We start from the raw sequence: 7538 nt of genomic DNA on the forward strand, positions 1-7538 counted from the left end.
CTTGGTTGGTATAATAGCATTTTTCAACACTTGAAATCCACCATCGTCTGTAATTTTATTGGAGAATTCAAATAAAAAATTATGTACAAAACACTACGTTAAATAAAAGACATCATTCTCACATTTTATTTGAACTCAATAATATTTTTCAAATAAAATTAGACTTCAATTTTAAGAAAACAAACAAAAAAAAATCTTTTGAAGGAGATAAATACAACTTGAACATTTGAAATTTTTGTAAAAACATAGGTAGATCTCTTTAAATTTTACAAAAATATAAGTAGAATTTAAAATTTAAATTTTATTATATCAAATAAAATTAAAAAATTAGCTCCACGTTAATAATTAACAATCTTTTGAAATGTAATAGTTACTTAATTGTTTCACAATAATGTGTTGATATCAAATTTTATTTTATTTTATTTTAAATTTTAAAACTTTAAAACATTAATTAATTAATTATTTTTTGGAGAAAATAGATGTTAGAATTACAATTTGTTATGGTTGCAAAAGATATTTTATATTTAAATTTCATTAACTTATCAACATTTAATTTAAGTATTGAAGGTTATAGAAGGCTTAGAGAAGGGGGGTTGAATCTACGACTTTCTTCTAAGTTACAGTATTAACCCTTTTAAAACATACTTGCTGTCTGAAACTGTTTGAACTAAGCAGCGAAAAATTTATGAGACAATTTCATTTTGTTCATGAATATCAGAAAACAGGACAGAGCAGAGAAGAAAAAAGCTAACACCATCATGTATCCTGGTTCGGTTGCTTTGTGCTATGCAACCTACGTCCAGTCTCTACCACAACAGTGGTGGAATTTCCACTATAGTTGAAGTATTACATACACTAATTCCACAGGATGGACACAATCTTTTCACACTCAAGTTATAACCTAACTTGACATTGGCTATGCTAATACATAACTCTTCACCCTTAGTGCTCACCCAACTAAGAAAGGGGTATCTCACTGGTACAAGATACAAGACACATACTTACCTAAAGAAATCTGAAAATAACTCTAGGATTTTCTCTCAAGTGTATCACTCAGCCTCTTTTCACTCATTGGCTTTTATTTGAGCTCTCTCATTTTGCCTTTTCACTCAAGAAATTACAGAAAGATAAATATTAAAAAGAAATCACAATCTGTAAAATATGAAGGAGATTGACTTCTTCAACAGCCTCTTTGCTATGTGATAAACCAGATTTGCTAGTCTCTAATTCAGTTCTTTGACTAGGAAACACTGTCCAGTTAGATGAACTTCTTCAAAGAACACTTCTCAGAACAAAATCTCAATACACTGGTTATCTCTCCTTGCTTCTGAATGATGAAAAATCTTCTTTTATCTCGTTGCATGTTGCTGGGTTCCTCTTCCTAGGTCAACTTCTTGAGCTTTGTGCTTCACTAACCCACCAACTCACTTTTTCCACTAATCTTCAGAATAGAAACTTTGGTTCTGACCTTCTCTTGTTGACCGAACACCATAGCAAAGCAGAATACATATTTTCTCAATGGTAATCCCAGATCTTGGCCATTGAGAAGCTACTTGGTCCCCAAGACACGCTTGTGACCGTAGATGCATAGCAGTGGAAGCAGAGATCATCTTTCCTATGTATCTCATAATGGATAGGTAAGACGTTGAAGATGAAGAGAGGAAGATATGATGCATGTATAAGGAAATGGGATACCTTTTAGCTCTGCCTTAGCTTGATGTGGTTTGAAGTGGTTGATTAGACTTCTGCCTTTCAAGCTTAATCTTTCTCTTTCTTGCTTCTTTAGTGATTAGCTTAGGGAAGAAGCTCTTTCTTTCTTCTGTGATTTCTGACCAAAAGGGGAAAAAGTGAATGTTGATTTGGTGAATGTAAATGAGAGGGAATTGCTTGCTATCGGGCTTGGATAAGATCATTTCATTTAGCCCGTTTCGATTTCTCAGCTTTGTTTTCTTTTGGGCTTCGATTGTGTCACCAGCCCACTAGTCTTGTTCTAATTTCATCCGATTGGGCTGCTGATTAATTTGTGGCCTGCAATGCTTAATTACAAATAATTAACGTTAATTAGATAATTTTCCAAAAATAATGTTTGTTATCATTAATTAATTTGGTTAATTTCTTAACTCAACAATCTCCCCATTGATGACAAACATAATTAAAACAGTGATCAAAAGGAAAAGAATTTTATTTAAGTTAAGAAACTTCCCTTTGAATGATGTTGCTTGCTTTTATGTTGCTCCCCTTTCTTTTTCAAATTTAGCTCCCCCTGGATTTATGCTCTTCTCTTCTTTCCTGTTTGCATTTACTTATAGAAAGCACGATAAAGAGCTACACAAAATTATTTTGACTAAGGAAGTTTAAACAATCACTACAAATTCAGCCCAATACTGAACATATTATGTTAGCAACAAAATCAAAGTAACAAGATTTATCAAGGGCAAACCAATCAATATATGAAAGCAAGTTCCAATTGTCATGTCAATACATTTCCTGCAGCAGCACAGTTGCAAATCAAAATTTATATGCTCAAAACTATCAGCAGCAGCAATCAATCAAAATTCACAGTTAAAATCACAAAAAATTCAGTAGCAACAATAAAGTTCAGCAATAAAGTTCAACATTCAGCAGTTACTATTACTCCCCTTTTTGTCATCAAGGGTGGAGTATAAGCAAGATCAATAAAAGCAGCACCTTAAATCCTGCAAGAAAGTGTTAGAGCACAGTCCAAAATATCAAATAAATTAAAATAAGTGCAGTAGTATTTAGAGTATTACAGTCATTCAAGACAACAAAAACTAGTTCAAAAGTAACAAAAAAAAAATTTCATGAGACAAAAAGAGAGCAGACAGCAGTAGTTTCATGAGACAAATCTAGGCATCGGAACCGTTCCCCTCCGAATCAGCTTCCTCTTCAACATTAGTGGTAGGATCTTCATCTTGTTGAAGATTATCAATGAACTTCACAAATACAGCCACTCTATCCCTTGATTCCCGGAGGAAATTCTCATGCTTGCTTGCTAGCTTCCTTTGCTCCTTACTCATGGCAATCATGTGATTAGATTGGGAGACAAACTCCTGGACTACATCTTTGACAATATTCAACACATCCTTTGCCCTCGGTGGAAGGAGGAGGAGATTCCTCAGAAATGAACTCATCATCTTCATCATTTAGAACCACTTTCTCAGATCGAGTAGGTCCTTTTTGCTGTTTCACTGCACCACCTCTCTTTAGATATGAATGTCTATTTTCATAATCTTCATTGGTCAAGTCAACACCAAAATTCTCAAATATGCAAGTTAGAAACATGCCATAAGGAAGGGCTTTGTCTTTCTCACTCCTAACAGAGTCAAACATATATCTAACCATCAAATAAGCAAATAAAATTTCTGTTTTGGTGAGTAGGGCATATAAAACAAGAGTGTCACTGTAGGAAACCCTTTGACATGAACCACTTTGAGGAAGTATGATGTGGTTAATAATTCGGTGCAATTGAGCACGTTCATATCCTAGGGCTTTGTGAGTAGGTGTAATGCCATCAATTAAGGAGACATGTTCACAGATATGAGACAAATCATCATTATAAGAAATACCAACTCCTTCATCCACTTAACAGAAGTATAAGCACAAGACCCAACATCAGTATACTTCAAAGAATCACTAATTGTTTCATCATTTAAAACAATGTCTCTGCCCTTAACATAAGAATGAACACTGCCCTCGTGATATGTCATGTTAGCATAAAATTCTTTGACCAAAAGAGGGTAAACAGGCTCTTTGATGGAAAAAAGATGATGCCAGTCCAGAAATTCTAAATTTTCAACAAAAGAAAAACCTTTCTTTTTCAAAGTTGGCAAATCAGCAAGAAAAGAGAAACACATGGTACGGTACTTAATAACTCCATCATAAAAGTCATTATTCTTGGCCGATTTGAATCTATAAGGGTTATAGTTTGAGTGAGAAGTCAAGAAATGATATTTGTAATCAAAAGGGCCAATGTCTGGTTCTCTAACAGATTTAAGAGGGACTCGAGTTTTACCTCGCTGAGAACGTAATGGAACAGACCTTGACTTAGGTTGTGTGGGCTCAGAGGTAGGTTCAGGCGCTGCTGGTCGTTTCCTTTTTGACGTGCCAGGCTTCGACGATCCAGGCCTTGAATGAGGTTCCTTTGGAGGTGGCGTTGGCTTGGCTGAAGGTGGAACCCTGGAGGGATTCTTTGTGCGAGCCATAGGATCCTGACGAGGAGGTGAAGTTGGAGGAGAAGGAGAAGGAGCGAAGGTTCGGTCTTGAGAGCGAGTTGAGGGTTTTGTAGGTAGCTTGTAAACCTTTTCATGAGGAGGCCTTTTAGCTATGGTTTTCTTCCTCATTTGGTTGGTTTCACATTTTTGAGGGAAGAGAAGCAGTAAAGTTAGTGGGGAGAAACCGAAGGATTTGAGGAGGAGTTATGGAGGGAAGAGAAGGAGTGTTGGTAACCGTACCGAAAAGAAAGTTTCTCAAACCATGCAACTACATCACCACTGATTTGAGTTGAAGGGACTTGACCTCATAAAGAGAAAGATTTATTTGATTTAAAATTAAAACAGGAAATTAATTTTAAATTTTGAAAACCCTTTTTAAAACATTAAAACAAAATGAAAATCTTTTTGGACAAAATAAAAAACTGAAACACATAAGCCAACAAACTACAAAAATATGTAGCATTCATATTGAGCCCAGAGATAGTTGGATTTAAGGAAACACATTGGACCACTCCAGATCTGATTTTTGAGGTTGGCGCAGATCAATTTGCGCGTGCAACAAGCCCATAACACGCTGACTGAAGGGAACGTTCTTCACATGCCCAGAATTGTCTCATACCTGTTTATGAGACAAAAACTCCAACAAACACATCAGCAACTTTCAAACAAAGAATCATAACTTAAAATTCCTAGACTAGTCCTAAGCATGCAGAATCTGTCCTCAGCTAGTGGCTTTGTGAAAATATCTGCTAATTACTCCTCTGATTTAACAAATTGAATGCTAATATCCTCTTTTTGAACATGTTCTCTTATTGAGTGAAATTTCACTTTAATATGCTTAGTTCTAGAGTGTAAAACTGAGTTTTTAAAAATATTAATGGCACTCATATTATCACACAGCAAGGGAATATTTTCAGCATTTAACTTGTAATCAGCAAGCTGTGTTTTTAACCACATAAGTTGAGAACAACAAGAAGAAGCAACTATATACTCAGCCTCTACAGTGGATAAAGCCACTGTTGGCTGATTCTTGCTTGACCAAACATTCAAGGACTTTCCAAGGAAGCAACATAAGCCTAAAGTGCTCCTTCTATCAACTCTATCACCGGTAAAATCTGCATCACAATAACCAACTGCAAAAAAAATCATCAATCTTAGGATACCAAAGACCAAAATTGGATGTGCCATGGATATATCGAATGATCCTCTTAACTGCAGAAAGATGTGACTCTTTTGGTTTAGATTGGAATCTTGAACACATTCCAACACTTTGCACAATATCGGGTCTAAAGGAGGTTAAGTACATAAGAGAGCCAATGATTCCTCTATACCTAGTCTTATCCACATCTTTCTCAGTTTCTCCCTTATCTAATTTTGAATTAGGGTGCATGGGGGTTCCCATGGGTTTGGCATTTTCCATACCAAATTTTTTAACTAGTTCCTTGGCATACTTTTCTTGATGAATGAAAATACCATTTTCAGTTTGTTTAATTTGCAGCCCAAGAAAAAAATTAAGTTCACCCATCATACTCATGTCAAATTCACTTGTCATGAGTTTTCCAAATTCAGAACAAAGGAATTCATTGGCTGATCCAAAAATAATGCCATCAACATATATTTGGACTAGAATGAAAGAATCATTAGAATTTTTTATAAATAGAGTTGTGTCTGTGGTGCCTCTTTAAAAACCATTTTTTAAGAGAAAAGAGCTAAGTCTCTCATACCAACCTCTAGGAGCTTGTCTTAAACCATAAAGAGCCTTTGATAATTTGAAAACATGGTTAGAAAGCTCTTTATTTTCAAAATCAGGTGGCTGCTCCACATACACTTCTCTATCTATCACACCATTTAAAAATGCACATTTAACATCCATTTGATATAATTTAAAACCACAAAATGCAGCATAAGCTAAGAGAAGTCTTATGGCTTCTATTCGGGCAATAGGGGCAAAGGATTCATCAAAGTCTATTCCTTCTTCTTGGTCATATCCTTGTGCCACTAGCCTTGCTTTGTTTCTTGCAATGCTGCCATCCTCTCCTAGCTTGTTCCGAAAAATCCACTTGGTGCCGGTCACTTTCTTTCCATTTGGCCTTGGAACCAATGTCCACACTTGGTTCTTCTCAAATTCAAGAAGCTCATCTTCCATTGCCTTTACCCAAGAAGGGTCATTAAGGGCTTCTTTTACATTCTGAGGCTCCATTTGAGAGAGAAGGGCAATGTTTGTTCCTTCAATTGCCTTTCTAGTTGAAGACCGAGTTTTCATCCCATGAGAGACATCTCCAATAACAAATTCCTCAGGATAATTCTTCAGAAATCTCCATTCACAAGGTCTGGTGGACTTGGAGGCAGATTCAAATATCAAGGGATTTCGGGTACTACTGGTTTCAGGATCTCTTTTAGATTCATGAGACAAAATAGAATTATCTCTTGAATTTTCAGCAGCTGCAGTTTCTGGTTCAACTTGTCCAGAATTTCCATTTTCATGATTTTGTGCAGTCTCATCGTCCTTTTGATCTTGATTCCCTGTATCACAATCTTTCAAAACACTTTGCACCAAGTTAGTATCGCAAAATGTAACATGTATGGACTCCTCAATAATTCTAGCATCTTGATGATAAACTCTAAATGCTTTACTAGTTGTGGAATATCCTCTAAACAAGCACTCATACGCCTTTGGATCAATTTTTTTCAAATTATCTGTGTTATTAAGAACAAAACATTTGCATCCAAAGATGTGCAAGTAGTCCAAGTTTGGTGGGTAACCTTTCCATAGTTCATAAGGGGTTTTCTTCAAAAATTTCCTTATGATTGTTCTATTCAAAATGTGGCAAGCTGTGTTAATCGCTTCAGCCCAAAGGAATTTTGGAATATTGCTCTCACAAAGCATAGCTCTTGTCATTTCTTGTATGCTTCTATTTCTTCTTTTTACAACACCATTTTGTTGTGGTGTCCTTGGACAAGAGAAGTTGTGAGATATTCTAAATTCCTCAAAAAAGGATTCAAATAAATTATTTTCAAATTCGGTTCCATGATCACTTCTTATAGAAGAGATCTTTAAATCATTTTCATTTTAAATTTTTTTGCAAAAGATTTCAAAGGCCGAAAAGGCTTCATTTTTGTGTGCAAGAAATAAAACCCAACCAAACCTAGAATAGTCATCCACAATCACTAAACCATAATGTTTACCACCTAGTCTTTGAGTTCTTGTTGGACCAAATAAATCAATGTGTAGCAACTCAAGTGGCCTTTTAGTAGAGATGTCTTCCTTTGGTTTAAATGAACTTTTTATTTGTTTTTCCATTTGGC

Source organism: Arachis hypogaea, chromosome 17 (assembly GCF_003086295.3).
Source record: "Arachis hypogaea cultivar Tifrunner chromosome 17, arahy.Tifrunner.gnm2.J5K5, whole genome shotgun sequence".
Lineage (NCBI taxonomy): Eukaryota > Viridiplantae > Streptophyta > Magnoliopsida > Fabales > Fabaceae > Arachis > Arachis hypogaea.